Source organism: Corylus avellana, chromosome ca5, assembly GCF_901000735.1.
Source record: "Corylus avellana chromosome ca5, CavTom2PMs-1.0".
NCBI lineage: Eukaryota > Viridiplantae > Streptophyta > Magnoliopsida > Fagales > Betulaceae > Corylus > Corylus avellana.
The window spans coordinates 5,954,208-5,970,330 of NC_081545.1; the positions used below are offsets into that span (position 1 = coordinate 5,954,208).

General features: G+C 31.1%; 1 pseudogene; it reads right to left on the reverse strand.

The window, feature by feature from the left end:
• The window catches only part of LOC132181639 (transcription factor ILR3-like), a 62,559-nt pseudogene extending 48,723 nt beyond the window's left edge, over window positions 1-13,836 (reverse strand).
• Between the last annotated feature and the right edge of the window lie 2,287 nt (window positions 13,837-16,123).

Here is a 16,123-nt window from a genome sequence, read left to right on the forward strand (position 1 = left end):
AAGAAGACAAAAATAGTCCTATAAATTAAAAAAAAAAAAAAAAATTAATTAATTTAAAAGAAAACAAAAATTTTTAATGCTCTTTCTTTTATATTTTTGAATTTAGCCACTTTTATATGTTTTTTTTTTATTATTTTATTAAAAGTATTTTCATCATTGATAATTTTTCATAATTTAAAAGGTATGTTGAAAATTTGAGAGAATGTTGAAGAGAACTGAGTCGGCCATTTGTCCTAACATCCCTTACCATGACTTTTAACATTCTTTGCATGAATGGGAACCGATTGCATCATTTTCATTGAAACCGTGTTAGAGGTTGGTCCATTCCATATCATTATCAGTTGAACAGGAAAAGATTTGGAAATCGTGGGAGTCGTTGGTGCATCATTATTCCTTATTCATTGAGTTTTTTTTTTTTTTTTTTGTAAATTGGACATAATTGTCAGTTGAATCAAAATAGTTGAATGTAACCCGCGTGAATAGTTCAAGGAGTGCCAATTATGTTCGAAGATAATGTAGAGATATTTAGTTGGAAAATGGAACCCGCGTGAGTAGGTGGGACATCACTATTAGTTGAATGGGAAATGTTGAAAAAATGCGGGAGTGGGCAGGAAGAGTTGAATGGAAATAAAAAGAAAAAAAACTTTTAATTGTGAAAATATTTTTTAAAATTATCAAAATATTGTTAATATTCTCCTCAACGACAATGACAATGATGAAACAATCCTTAATAAAATAAAAACAAAAAATACTAAAATTTCTAAAAAAAAAAACTTAATTTTTGAAAATAAAAAATTTCTGTTTAAAAAAAAAAAAAATTCGTTTAAAAAAATTTGTTTTAAAAAAATTCTTTTTATTTTTTAATTAAAATTTTTCATTTAAAAAAAATTAAAAACTCTTTTTTTTTTTTTTTTGCGAATTTATAGGTGTATTTTTGTCTTATTGAGAAATTTATAAGCACATTTTTATCTTTTTGCTAGCTTTGGGGACATTGACAATGTTTTAGTACTTTGGGGGGACATTATCAAAGTTTAAGAAAACATTGTCAATTGAGTGGTAGTTTGAGGAGGTACGTGAACTTTACCATTTTATTTTTTATTTTTTTCCAATGGCTTACTAGTTTCCCTGTAATTACTTAATTACTTAATTCCTCTATTTGCTTACTCTCCTCAATTTTCTCTAATTCATTATTTTTTGAAATCGGTTAACATAATTGATGAGTAGGTGAAATAATTGTGGGGGGTAGAAACAACAACCAATTTTTTTTAAATTTGCTTCTTTTTATTGATAATTCTTAAAAGATGGGAATGAATAAAAAGGAGTGTGTATAATTAAATTTTTCTTTCACAATTTCTTGCAAATTTGATTCTACTTTAATTGCTTTTTGTTCTACCAATTATTTTTTCTTTGACAATGTCGAGGTCTTAGCCGAGTCCTAACCGGGTCTCGGCGATATTCCGGCAAAGTCTTGGCAATGGCTCAGTCGGGTCTTGTGATTACAATCAAATCATTGCAATTGCATATCAATTCTTTGTGATTTGATTACCTTATTTGTAGTGTATTCAACTATCCTATTTTTCCTGTAAGTAGGGATATTGATTGATCTTTGTAAATTAATCAAGTGAAATAAGAGCAAAATGCAGCCTATGAGGCTTTATTATGTAGAAGTAGATCATAAACCGAATTATTTAAAATCTTGTTTATTTTTTTTATTCCGTTTTGTCTTTATTTTTCTATTTGATTATCATTTCTTTTAGCTAATTTCAGAATAAGAAGCTCAAACTCAAATAATAGTTTACAGTTTTAAAAAGAAAAATTATTTTACGGAAATTAAATAAATTTTTCTTTGACAATTTCTTGCAAATTTGATTCTACTTTAATTGCTTTTTGTTCTACCAATGATTTTTTTCTTATCAGACTTCAATTTGTCTAATTTTATTCTATTATCAATTTTAACTTTCTCTAACCATTCAAAAAATTTAACATACTCTTTAATTTCATTCATATATTTATAATAATCATTTCTAATTTTATTTCTTTTTAATTTCGAAAACATCTAAAAATCCATTCCCTTTTTTCATCAATTTCTTTTGATATAAATTCATTTTCATAGAAATCAAGAGCGCTTAAAAGATACATAAAAGGGCGTATATGCAGGAAACATGATTATGATCAATGTGTAAACACCATAATAAACCACCCAATTGGACCTTAGAGCATTCCTAGCAGCTTCACAAAAAATTACTCACCAAAATAATTAAAAGTAAATTTTTCTTTATTTTAACAACTCACCTTTTTCGAACACCCACAGCAGCCTCACTATTTTAATAATCCACTTTCACTATTCTATTTAAATATTATTTTTCAAAGATTTGTTTATTTTTTCTCTAACTTTTGTATTTTTGAATATTTGCATTTTCCTAATGATCTATTTTAAGAATATTTGTCTTATTTAATATTTTTAAAAATTTGTAATTTTCCGATAATATTCTTTATCGAAGGGTAATATTCTTGGTTGGTTTTCTTCGGGAGAAAACCACCCAGATTGTGAAGGAGGAAGTGGGTTTGTGGAGAGAAATGGCGCTAAATGCTAAATGGGTGAGAGAAAAGAAAAAGAGAAAGGAGAAAGGCCTGCAGAGAAGAGAAGAAAAGAGAAAAAAAAAATTAAAATTAAAAAAAAGAGAGAGAAATTATTTGTTTAATCAATAGATGAGTGAATGGTACTCACTATTCACTCACCATTTTATTTTGGTTAAAATAATGAGTATAAACAGTGAAAATTTAAACCACTTTTATTAAATTACAAATAACTGGAATCCCAATCCCATGTTAAGTATGACTTGAATTAAAAGTCATGCTGAGACCTAGTGGTTTGTCTCCTTCTTCAAGTATGAGAGGTTCTTGGTTCAACCGATTTGCTCCTTTACATGTGGGTTTTGGAGTTCTTCTCCTATGTGTACTTGGACTCCTTGTTTGACTTATAGTAGGAATCCTAGACCAACATGTAAAAGGAGAGTTAAGCTTTTATATAAGGAGCAAAGCACAAGGTGAATTTGTGTGTGCCAAACGTGAATATATGTGAGCACCAAAGGGAGGATAAAAAGACCGAGAGAATTTAAGAGAAGGAGGTACACGGACTGTCACGGTGTTTTCTTCTTGGTGGTTTTTGGAGGAGCCAAAAACAAGTGATTAGAAGAAAAAAGTGCTGCAGAGTGAGAGAAGAAAATAGAGATCAGCCGTCATCTGCTCTAGCAAAAGAAGAGTTTGTACATCAGTCTTTTGTATTCTATTTTGAGAATAATCTTTCTTGTGTAATAGTGAGATTTGGGTGTATTGGGGCTTTGGGATCTAAGTGATTTTCTATCTACTATTTTTGTACTTCATCTTTTCATAGTGATTTCCCCCAGGTAGTCTCCTCCAGTGGATGTAGGCTTGTTAAGCCGAACCACTTAAATGTTGGTGTCGTGTGTGATTTGATTGCTTATCTTTGTTATTCCGCATACTTCTTATTTTTCGCATCTCACGAGTCTTGGGAAATAGGCTTAATTTCCTAACAACTAGTATCAGAGTTTTTGGTTCGAGTAGGAGTGATGGCAGTAGAAGAACGAAAGATAGGAATCGAAAAATTTAACGGCAAAGATTTTGGGTATTGGAAGGTACAGATTGAAGATATTCTTTATGGGAAGGATCTTCATCAACCCATATTGCATCATTATCGTTGAAACCGTGTTAGAGATTGGTCCATCATTCCATATCAATATCAGTTGAATGTACAGGAAAAGATTTGGAAATCGTGGGAGTCGTTGGTGCATCATTATTCGTTATTCATTGAGTTTTTTTTTTTTTTTTGGGTAAAGTCTATATACCCTCTCAAACTACCACCCAATTGACAATGTTCCCCCAAACTTTCAATTGCGACAATGTACCCCCCAAACTACCAAAATATTGTTAATATCCCCCCAAAATTAGCAAAAAGATCAAAATGCCCCTATATCAATATGACAAAAATACCCCTAAAATTCAAAAATAAATAAATAAAACGAAAATTTTAATTTTTTTAATATTTAAACGATTTTTTTTTTAAACCGAAATTTTTATTTAAAAAAAAAATCAATTTTTATTTTTTTAGATTTTTTTTAAAATATGTTTTAAAAAACGAAAATTTTATTTTTTTTAAACGAAAATATTTTAATTTTTTTTAAAACGGAAATTTTTATTTAAAAATTATAAAAGAAAACTTTTTTTTTTAAAAAAAAAAACAAAAAAACAAACGAAAAATTTTCAATTTTTATAAAAAAAAAAAAAAAAATCGAAATTTTTTAATTTTTTTTTCTAATAAAAAGATTTTTTTTAATTTTATTTTAGGTTTTTCCAGAAATTTTAGTATTTTTTTTTTAAATTTTACTAAGGGTAGTTTCGTCAATGAGGGGTACGTTGACAATGTTTTGGTAGTTTGGGGGGTATATTGTCGCAATTTAAAGTTTGAGGGAACATTGTCAATTGGGTGGTAGTTTGAGGGGGGTATATAGACTTTTTTTTTTTTTTTGTAAATTGGACGTAAATAGGTGCATTTATGTGATGAGACAGTAAGCCAGTCGAATAAATATCCAATATTTGCCATTTGACAAATTGGACTTGGTACAATAAATGCAGGGGAAATTTGTGCCTTGGTGGATAAGATTTGGCAAAGCATAGAGAAGGATAATAGTAAAGCTAGAGTTGAGTGGGGTTGCCATGTTCGTTTGTCTATTTTTTTTTTCTTAATTTCTTCTTCACCTCCTAAACAAGGAATTATATATTACATATTAGGCACTTTCGGTTATTGACCACCAATATTATAAAAAGTTTTACTGCATACCAAAAGCAGCCACTAATCTTCAAGTTATTATCTAATTAATTACCTTCCTATGTTAAGAATAATAGGGATCTCTGGTCCAAGAGACGTCATGATTAAGTATTTTAAAGGACCAAATGTCTAAGTAACACTCTAATTGATACGACTCGCGAATTCGACATGAATTTAACACAAAATTAAGAGGTTAATGTTAGGATTGAATAATCTAATCTGTTTAATTAAATGGATCGGGTTAAGATTGTTTTACATAGTCTTATATACATACATCGTCACGATTCAAACCTGACGTGCAAATATGAATTGCCACCCTACTCTAAACTCATCAATTCTTACATGAAACGGGAATTCTCCAAAATTCTGTCCGAATTTCTTGAAATTTAAGCACAATACTTAAGAAATTCCAATCAATGCTATATTAATTAGGTTGATAAATGAAGGTGGGGTTTGTTTGGTGGGTTTTGTGTTGGGCCTTTTTTTGCAATATATATATATATATATATATATATATATATAATTTGTTTACGCCATCTAATATTTAAAAGATCCCCATTAATAGTAGTAGGCATTGGGTAGGTCATTGCTCATCAAATCAGCAGCCAGGCCGTATTGGTATTGACGTATAACTATTTCAACGATTATCGATGAGTTTCTATTTATAAGGACGGTGAACTTAGGTATCTTTATGTTTTTCCATTATCCAAATTAAATTTTTTGCAAAATTTATTCACCGACGTGTCAAATGCAATTCTTCCTTCCTCTTTTTTCTTGGCAAGAAGGAAATTATTTTTCTTTCAATTGAGTGCATTTTATTATTATAATTTCGCACTTTCTTGGAAAATGAGAAGCTGTACGTGACATCAACACGGTTAAAGCCGTGTGGCCGTGTCGGATCCAAAGGTGTTTAATATGGACGGTGAACTGGGTATCTTATAAATCTGCTAACAAAAAAAAAGTCAACACTTTTTAAAATTAGTTCGATCTTTGTGAAGTGGAATTTCGTATGAAATGTATTATTTGAAGATTGAATTCAATCAGACATGCATTTCCAGAAATTCCAGTTAGGTCTTCCAAGTAAATCCTATTTCTACTTTGCTTGACGTCAAATCATTGCAATTTCCAAATCTTCTTATCATTTCGCTGAACCAATATTCAAAGCTCAAAAATGGGTGGCCTTAAAAATAGGAGGGCTTATATTAAAAAGAAAGTATTTCATACAAACAAATTTTCATATATTAAGAAAGAAAAAAAGGTTCACATAACCTCCTCCTCAAACTATCATATTATCACTGAATTAATAATATTATTTCTAAACTTTAAATAATATATTCTCCAAACTACTAAAAAATTGTTAATATTCCCTCAACACTAACAAAAAAATAAAATTTGTGCTACAAATTTCTCAAGAAGACAAAAGTAGTCATATAGTTTTTTTTTTTTTTTTTTTTTTAAAAAAAAAAAAACAAAATTAATTTAAAAGAAAACGAATTTTATTTTTTAATGTTTTTTCTTTTATATTTTTACATTTAGCCACCTTTTTATAATTTCTTTTGATTTTTTTTTTTTTATTAAAAGTATTGTCATCGTTAGAAATATTGATAATTTTTCATACTTTAAGAGTTACGTTGAAAATTTGAGAGGATATTGAAGAGAACTGAGTCGGGCATTTGTTGTTGGTACGTAGCACATCTCATTCAGAGGTGTTGGAGCATTGAAGGAAGATGCATGTGTTTGCTTTAATTATTGATAGGTGTGGGCATGTGTGTCTGTCTCATATTTTTGTTCTTTAAGTTTTTAGGGTAAAGTTTATTTAACCCCTTCAAACTACCACTCTAATGACAATCTACCCTCAAAACTATCAATTCTGACAGTTTACCCCCCAAACTACAAAAAAATGACAATGTACCCCCAATGCTAGTAAAATGACAAAATTACCCCTATAGAATTTTCAATAAGAAAAAATACTCTTAAAATTTTGAAAAAAAATTAAATTTTAGTATTTTTGTTTTTATTTTAATAAGGGTAATTTCGTCATTTTGTTAAAATTTGGGGTACATTGTTACTATTTTGATAGTTTGGAGGTATATTGTCGCAATTGATAGTTTCGGGGGTAAATTGTCATCGGGGTGGTAGTTTTAGGGGGTTAAGTGGACTTTACCCAAGTTTTTAACTTTTTTAAGTAAACGTTAAATAATTAAAACCTATATATTGGTGCCTATTATCGATCATTTCTCTTTTTAGAAAGAAAATATATTTATACCATCTAAAATATAACAATTTAGGTCATTTAAGATTTAACAAATAATTAAAACTTCCACATTTAAAATTTCCTTGTTGAAAATCTATCAAAATTTCATACAAAATATTTAGTTATAATTAAAGTGCTATAAATGCTATGATTCCTCCTACAGTTCTCATAATTCTACGTTAATATTATTTTTTTAAAAAAAAATATATATGAGGAATTGATGTGATAATTTTTTTTTTTTTGTTCTTTTAGAAAATAATATCCATATTTGTTTATTTGAAACAATTATAATATTTTTCTTTCCTATTTATTATTTACTCTCTTTGTGAATTCACTTTTCAATTTTCAATTATTATTTTCTATTGCTATTAGGCATTGTCAATTATAATAATTATGAAAATTTTTGAAAATGGCCTCAACATATTTGTCATTAAAAAAAAAAAAAAAAACACTTTTAAGAGAGGCTCATTTGATCTTTTGAAAATCAATGTCTAATTCAATATGATAAATTGCAAAGCCTTTGTAATCAAGTATGTTCTTTTTCTACTCTACAAGCCAATATGACAACAAAAGCCTATATCAAGCTCATAAATGCCAAGAAATTGAATTTTAATTGAAAAATTCTACATAAGCATGAATTAATTACTTTCATATTGTTTGAGTTCAATTATTGTAAAAATATTTTTCTTGGATTTGATCATATTTAAACTATAAGACGCACCAAATTGAATGGGTACGTACAGATTCAGCGAGAGGTGTTGGGAGCGTAGAGTGGGGGATGACAGATTAGAAATTTCATCAGATTTAATGTGCTTTGCTCAGCTTATCTCTCACTCTTTTTTCTGAGCTTTCTCATCCATTCACCTCTTATCAGTTGATCAGAGCCCACGTGGTAGGTCATCGCTGATAATGAAACAACCTTTCGCGAGCTCCAGTAGAATGGGATGCCCTCAAAAATTACTATGGTTGAGAAGCATTAATTTTTTTATTTTTTTATCAGCTTCTTATTACATCATTAGCCTATATTGCAAGCATGAATCTCCCAAGAATATGCAGGTAATAAGGCTGTTAAATTTCTAGAGAATTGAGGAGACATTTTTTAGTTTATTTAAAATAAAATAAATAATTATTTATTTATTTATTTTAAATAATTGTAAAATATATTATATCTAAAATTTTTATATGCATTTAATTAAAAGATTTACGCCTTTCAAGTCAAGAAAAAAAAAATTAAAAGAAAAACCAAAGTTTTTTTTTTTTTGAAGTGAGATTCCATTTAAAAAGGTCACAACGACCTCAGATCGGCACATACAGCATGGTGAATACGTACAGGGTGGATATCAACATTCCAGACCTGTTCTACATCACGTTCCAAGCCCAATTTGGCAAGCTCATGCGCTGCCACATTACCCATCCTTTTAGTATGACACACCTGCCATTCCCCAAAGGTAGCCAGCAATGCTTTGGTTTCATTCACCACTGCCCCATAGGTGTTCCAGCATGGGCCATCCTTGTTCAGTGCATTAACGACTTCTAAAGCATCACCTTCTAGCACAATACTGGAGAAGCCCAGAGCATGGCATAGAACTACCGATCTCCAAGCCGCAATTGCTTCTGCTACCGTAGGATTAGTGATATTAGACCAAGGCCCACACATGGCCGCGAGCACCCTTCCTGCAGAATCACGCACTATCATGCCAATTCCCATTTTTTTGTCTCCCTCCATCCAGAGCTGCATCCCAATTAATCTTGAACTTTCCTTCTTCAGGCGGCCTCCATATTGTTTCTCCCTGCACAGTTTGTTGGGGCCTACTTGCTCTTCTCTCCTGTTCGGCCTTGCAATGTTGGTCCACCTGGGTCTTAGCCATGTACAAAATCATGGAAGGTGATTGGCATTCCCCTCCGAAAACAAATTTATTTCGTCTAAGCCATATAAGTCTCGCCACAATCCCCCACTTTTGCATCTCCTCGTCATCCAGTTTTCCAACCAAAATCAAGAACAAAGAAGCAAAGTCAACCTCCATTGTAGCACATTTTTGAGTCCTCGAATTACATGCCGCCCACACATCCCTAGCTGACTCATAGGTCCATAAAATATGTTCCACAGATTCCTCCATTAAACCACAGAGAGGGCACAGAGCATCTGGGATAATGCCCTTCCTGAATAAGTTGAGTTTAGTGTAGGAAAAAAACTTTGTTCCATATTGGCTATGTTGGGAATAATTTTGCACTATAAGCCCATCAGATATTGGGTCCCAAGGCCAATGATAGGCTCTGAGAGAATTTGGGTAAAGAGTCCTACTCAAGATCTAAATTGAAGTAGGAGCATAGATCCAATTCTATCTCTCAAGACTCACAAGTCAATTCAAAAAAGAAGATCCAATTCAAATCTACCTCAATTCTTCAATGTATAAATAGGCCCCTACACAAGGTATAAATTCCAAACTCTTAAGCCTTGTTTGATTTGCAAAATGTTAGTCGAGTGGAAAATGAATAGCTACTACTAGGAATAGAAGAGTATTGAATAGAATAAATATTTCTATTCCTTAGTTTGGTAACACACATTCAAAAATTGGAATTAAATCAAAATTACGAAAAACCCCATATTTTTTTTTTTTTTAAACTCATATTAAAAGAAAAAACCCTTAAATATTGGGGTGGTTGACCACCCCCAATTTTTTTTTTTTTAAATTAATTAAATATAATTTTTTAATGTTTTTAATTTTAAAAAAATTATTATTATTATTTTATTTTTAACTAGGTATATGAACACATGTCATTTTCTTAATGGTGCTGAAGTGGCTTTCCATCAAATTTTGGACGGAATTTAGAAAGAGGTGCCATTTCCATTTTTATGTAAACCACATGTACCTCCTATGATAAAAATTAAACCATATGGACAAAAAATAAAGTTGTTAAACCATAAGGAGCAAAAATGTATTTAAGTTAACCCTTTTGAAAAATGTATTCTATTTATTAAGATTAGCTAAGCCACTCATTTTTTTAGTAGCTTAGCTAATCATGTGTGTATAAGATTAGTAGTCCTATGAAAATAAATTATTCCCACGAATAGTGTAACACCCCCAAAAGTAAAAGAAGGAAAAGAAAGAATAAACAAAGAAGGGTTGAATGACATAGCACAATTGACTAGGACAGAGCATAGAGCAAAATCATATAACATATTAACCTAGCAAAAGAGATTGGAAAATAAATGGAATACAAAATGCAAAATTTCATTTCAGCAGATAACTTTGGACAAGGTAACAAAGGGAAGCTATGAAATAAATCCGAAGAACCTAGTCTACTTCACAAATCCTAATGATAATTTTGACTCTACTCAGTTGGGACCCCTCCCCAGTGAGATTTGCACAACCTCCACAATACATTAACAGCATGGCTTAGTGTAATTTGCACGATTTAAAGAAAGTAGAGTCATTTACAAGTGACGATGAGCATGCAATTCATGACATGCAATAGAAGCCGAACACTTGTGAGCTCAACACTAGTAATTGTAAGCCAGCTACATTGATGGTTGATCGAGTACGTTACAGACTTTATCAAATATGGGCCGCACATGCATTGCAATCATGAGGTTTGTTGGGATTATGACATTAGCCATATCTATCATCCAAGTACTTGTTAAGAATTCATTTAAGAAGTTGAGCAGCATATTAGAAATGAAAAAGATACGCACAAGGAAACTACCTAATACTGAAAATGCACAACTATAAGCTCTTATGAGCTTCCTAGATTACCAAGTCACAGAACAGCAATGGGAAATATATGCTCGCTTTTTAAATTCAAAAACACATTGCATGGGAGAAGTTTTACTTGACAAACAAGCTTGGTCCAATTCTACTTTTCTACTAAACATTATGGATAACCAGTCGTTTTCAAGGTAGCTAGAAGGGATCAAGTCACTAGCATTTATATAGAGGATTTTATAGCTCAAGAATGATTTAGTACAATTTACACAGAGAGAGAGAGAGAGAGAGAAAGAGAGCATACCTCTACATCAATCTCTGCTGATTCTACATCAATGTTGATATCAGCACTAATTTTGATGATTTTTACCAGTAATCCAAGTCTATTTGCCGTCTCTATATAAAGTAAGCTGTAAATTGCCGAGAAAAACAAAAAATAAGATGATAGATGAATGCACCCATTCTTTGCAAACAAGTGTCAAACGTCATTGAGAGTATGACCTCCCAATAGGTTGGTTCGTGCAAAGGTAGAACCACAAGAGAAACATTAAAAAAAAAAAAAAAAAAACAAATTATAATGCTAAAAGGCAACTTAATCACAAGTAGCAAACCTCCTCTTTGGTCCATCTTCCTTGACATGTATATGAGTTGCAATATCAATATCAAGCTGCAGAACAAAATCACAAACTTCAGTTCGACCTTGTAAAGTTACACAAAGCACATGAAATTGAAGTTGGTTGAGCTAACTAGCTCATAGCCATGAAAACTCTGATTCCCATTGTATTACTAATTATACTTTCTACTGAATAAGCCTCAGCCATGGCACAACAAGGAAAATGAGGAGAACATTTGGTCAACAAAACAGTTTTGAGATGCCAAATGGACTTGTTCAGATATAATAGTTTTATGAGAAAGGAATACGGTAGAATAATTGAATAAGACGCCTAATTAGTCTGCATGCAAGAAAAATCTTTCAATGGAAAGCCTGCTGTGCAGATGAGCACACCATTATGCAATTGGAATTCCTTTCAGGTTGTAATTTAAAAAAACAAAAAAAAAAAAACAAATTATTGTCATTGGGTTTAATTGTGTTACATTAACCATTCATACTTGTCTAATCTTTTTAATATGAAACTTAAATTCTTTTCCACCCACGTGTTTAAACTCAACAAAATCCAATAAACACACATTGCATTTAGTGCCCTCAAAGAATCCAGTTGTGGTAGACTTGAACTATTAAACTTGCATATTCATCTTAAAAAGCAAGATGAAGAGGAACACAGGACAATATAAGATCTATTTCCCGACTTGTCAACTTATTGCAGAGTGTTTCAAATCTTAAATCCATGTATGTCAGTGCTTTAACTGTTTCAGCATATGATTGAAAATCAGAAATTCTCCAAAATATCAAAACCCTTAGAGTGAAAATCAGAAATTCCCCAAAATATCATTGACATTTTAACACTAGTATAGGTAATTCTATATTCTATGCCTGAAGAAGTCAAAGATGCAGCATATTCTGAAATAAATTCCACTATCAGAAAAAAGAGAGAAAGTTATACCAAGTCTCTTGTTTGTCTCTTCCTTCTTAGAAATAAGTGGGTATAACCAGTCAAAATTAGTCACTTGGAAGAAGTGAGATTGTCATATCCAAATAGAATGTAGAAATCTCAACCCGATTCCCATAACCAATTTTAATGAATTGCTGCTTTCAATCAATAAACCAAATAATAAATTCAACAATAACTCAAAAATTTCCAATGAAAATAATAAAAGTTTAAATTTCATTCCTTGATGGAACTACTTGCAGTTAGGCTCCAACATCAATAATAATGAAAAGAGCGTTCCCAAATTGTGCAATATGATCTACATTTGATATTGAGAAAATCGTAACAGAGTAGTGCAAAATTTATATTGTAGTTTTGTAAAAATTTGGGATGGGATTGACTTCCCTGATTTATTATAAGTTTTTTACGTCGCAGAATTTATATTTCAAACAAAAACGCAAGAAAAAATTAAAAAAGAAAACAATACTGGAAATCCCAATGAAGTGAAAGATTGGAAACAATACTGGAAATGTTAGAGCTTTGCACATATTTGATTGTCAGAAAGGTCTGAAGAAGCATCTATACTTCAAATCAAACTTCTCTTTGTCCACCTTGAGCCTCTGCTTCTCATCACAAAGCTTATTCTTCTCAGCCTGCACAAGAAAAGGGAAATGCAAATGAAGCAGCAGTTTCTAAATGAAATACATCCTCCAAACATATAAAAGAAAGTTGTTACCCTGAAAAAATCCCACCTTCAATTCCTTAATCTTCATTTTCAAATCCTCATTTGATTCATTTAGTTTCTGGGCTTCACTTTGTAACTGGGTCACCACTCAAATAGCATCACTCAAAATGGCAGCCTTGTCAGTTTTGGCCGGCCTTCCAGGCTTCAGGATAGAATCCTCCTTCTCTTACTATGGTATGCATGATAACCCTGCATCTTTATTTTCTGAAGTTAAAATCTTCATTAAAAACACAATACAAGAGAAAGCAATACAGTCCAAACACCCACTAGTAAAATATAACTGTGCATATACCAATCGTTGCAAGAAGGAAAGTGTTGTTATTGTGCACAACAATAATGAATAATATGGAATCAAAATGAGAGATCAAGAGAGAGTCAAGACACAGATTTACGTGGCTCGGCAATGTGCCTACGTCCACAGGAGAGAGTGCGGCTATATTTTACTATTTAATAATTTAGGGTTACAACATAACATATTTATAAAAAAACCCTAATTGTAAGTATTTTGGAAAACTCCAAAATACCCCCCACAACTTATTTATCCCCAGGCCCACATAAACTAATTACATCCAATGAGTGAGTAGTAGAATATGAGCTACTTGTTCCAACAATCTCCATCTTGGCAAATATTCACCTCTTTGAAGATAATCAAGTATTGGGCCTCCACCTGAAACTGATAGGTTCGGGGATGCCGCCTCCTCTCCTCTCCTTTCTAGCACCTGGAGACATTTGTCAACCATCAGAGTTCACCTTCGTTTGGACGCTGATGGTTGCTTTATTTTTTTAGTTTTTGGGACCATTAGCGTCCACTTAATAGTGCAACCATCAGCATCCACTTTTGTTTGGATGCTAATGGTTGCTTTATTTTTTTTAGTTTTTGGAACCATTAGCATCTACTAAAACCATCAGCGTCCACTTTTGTTTGGGTGCTGCTAGTTGCTTTATTTTTTAGTTTTTTAAGACTATCAGCTTCCACTTCACCATTAGCGTTCACTTTAGTTTGGACGCTGATGGTGCACCATCTGCATAGCAGCGTCCACTTTAATTTGGACGCTAATAGTGCAACTATTAGCATCCACTTTGAGTGGACACTGATAGTAGAGAACTAGCGTCCACTCCAGCTTCTGTCCTAGCTTGATAGAGCGGACAAAATACAAGACTTTTAGCGTCGACATAGTGGAGTCAACACTAATGATCAACAGTTGATCATCAGCGTCGGACCATCAGCGTCTAACCTTTTAGCATCCAACAATCGACGTTGTTGATCAACATCGTCTACTTTGGGACTTTTAGTGTCCAAATGAGGTCGCCCCTAAGAGCATCTCCAATAGCTTAGCTAAAAGACCAATATTAGCTATATTTAGTTATTATTGTTTCTTTCTTTTTTTTTAGCTTCAACAGAGTAGCTTGCCATTAGCTAGAATTGCTCCATTACTACAGTGAATAGCAATTTGGAGCTATTCACTGTAGCACACTAGATTAATAAAATATTGTTTATTTTTCTTTTGTTTTTTATTTCTTTATTTCATATTTTTTTACCCAACATCTTTTATTTCTTCTGAACACCTCTTCACATCTGTTACGTCTCTCTTTCAAACACAAAATTTATCTCTCTCGCTCACAAAATTTCTTCACACAGTTGGATGAAAAAATTGAATGCAGAAAAAATTTATTTCATGGAAACACACGGATGAAAACAAATCAATTGCAGTTGGATGAAAAAAAAATTAATGCAAAAAAAAATTATTGCATAGAACACACGATAGAAACAAATCAATTGCAATTGGATGAAAAAATTTATTTATGTTATTAATTTTAAGAATTAGTACCTGCATGTGAGATGAATGTTCCTCATATGTATTTGTTTTTGTTTTTATAAATGATTTCTATATATGTGTTTGTTTTTCCCTTTAATTAAGTGTTGGCAATAATATAATAAAAAAAGAATGAGAAATAATATTTTAAAGCAAATAGAGAATCAATTAGAGTGTGTAGTGAAAAAACAATAGCTAAAGTAAATAATTGTATTTTTTTCACTAGATAAAATACCTAATACTGCTAGAGATGCTCTAAAGATCCGATTTCTTGTAGTGACCATCTAAAATATATCAATTTAGGTCACCTAATATTTCTTTTAAACTTTCGACAATGTCTTTTTCAAACTACTAAAAAATTATCAATGTTTTCTCAAGACTAGCAAAAGTATAAAACTTAACCTACAAATTTTTCAACTAGACAAAAACATTCTTATAAATGCAAAAAAAAAACAAAAAAAAAAAAAAATTATTTTAAAAAATTATTTTTTAATTGTTATTTTCTTTTATATTTTTAAATTGAGCCACCTTGTTTTTTTTTTAATATAATTTTTAGTTTTAATTTTTTCTAAAAATTTTTGTTTTTATTTTACTAAAGATATTGTTATTGTTGAGAAAATAAATTTTAATAATTTAAGAGGTAGCTTGATAATTTGGGAGAATATTGAAGAGAACTCGTTGGTAGCACATCTCAATCAAAGGTGTAGGAGCGTTGAAGCGTGAAGGAAGACGTGTTTGCTTTAATTATTGATAGGTGTGGCATGTGCATTTGTCTCCTATTTTTATTCTTTAAACTTTTAAGTTTTTTAAGTAAAAGTTAAATAATTAAAACCTATATATTGGTGCCTATTATCATTTCTCTTTTTAGAAAGGAAGTATCTTTATACCATCTCAAATATAACAATTTAGATTGATATATGAAAGTCAACTCAATTTTCTCAAATAATTAAAGCTTCCATAATCAAAATTAAAACTTCAATATTCAAAATTTCCTTGTTGAAAATTTGTCAAAATTTCATACAAAATATTTAGTTATAATTCATGTGCGAGAAATACTACGGTTTCGTCGGTTCTTTTAATCTTACGTTAATATTATTTTTTTAAGAAAATATATATATGAGGGAATGATGGAGTTAATTTTTTTCCCATGTTTTTTTAAAAAACTATATCCACGTAGGATTAGGAGAACATCAAAAGAATACCCAAAAAACCG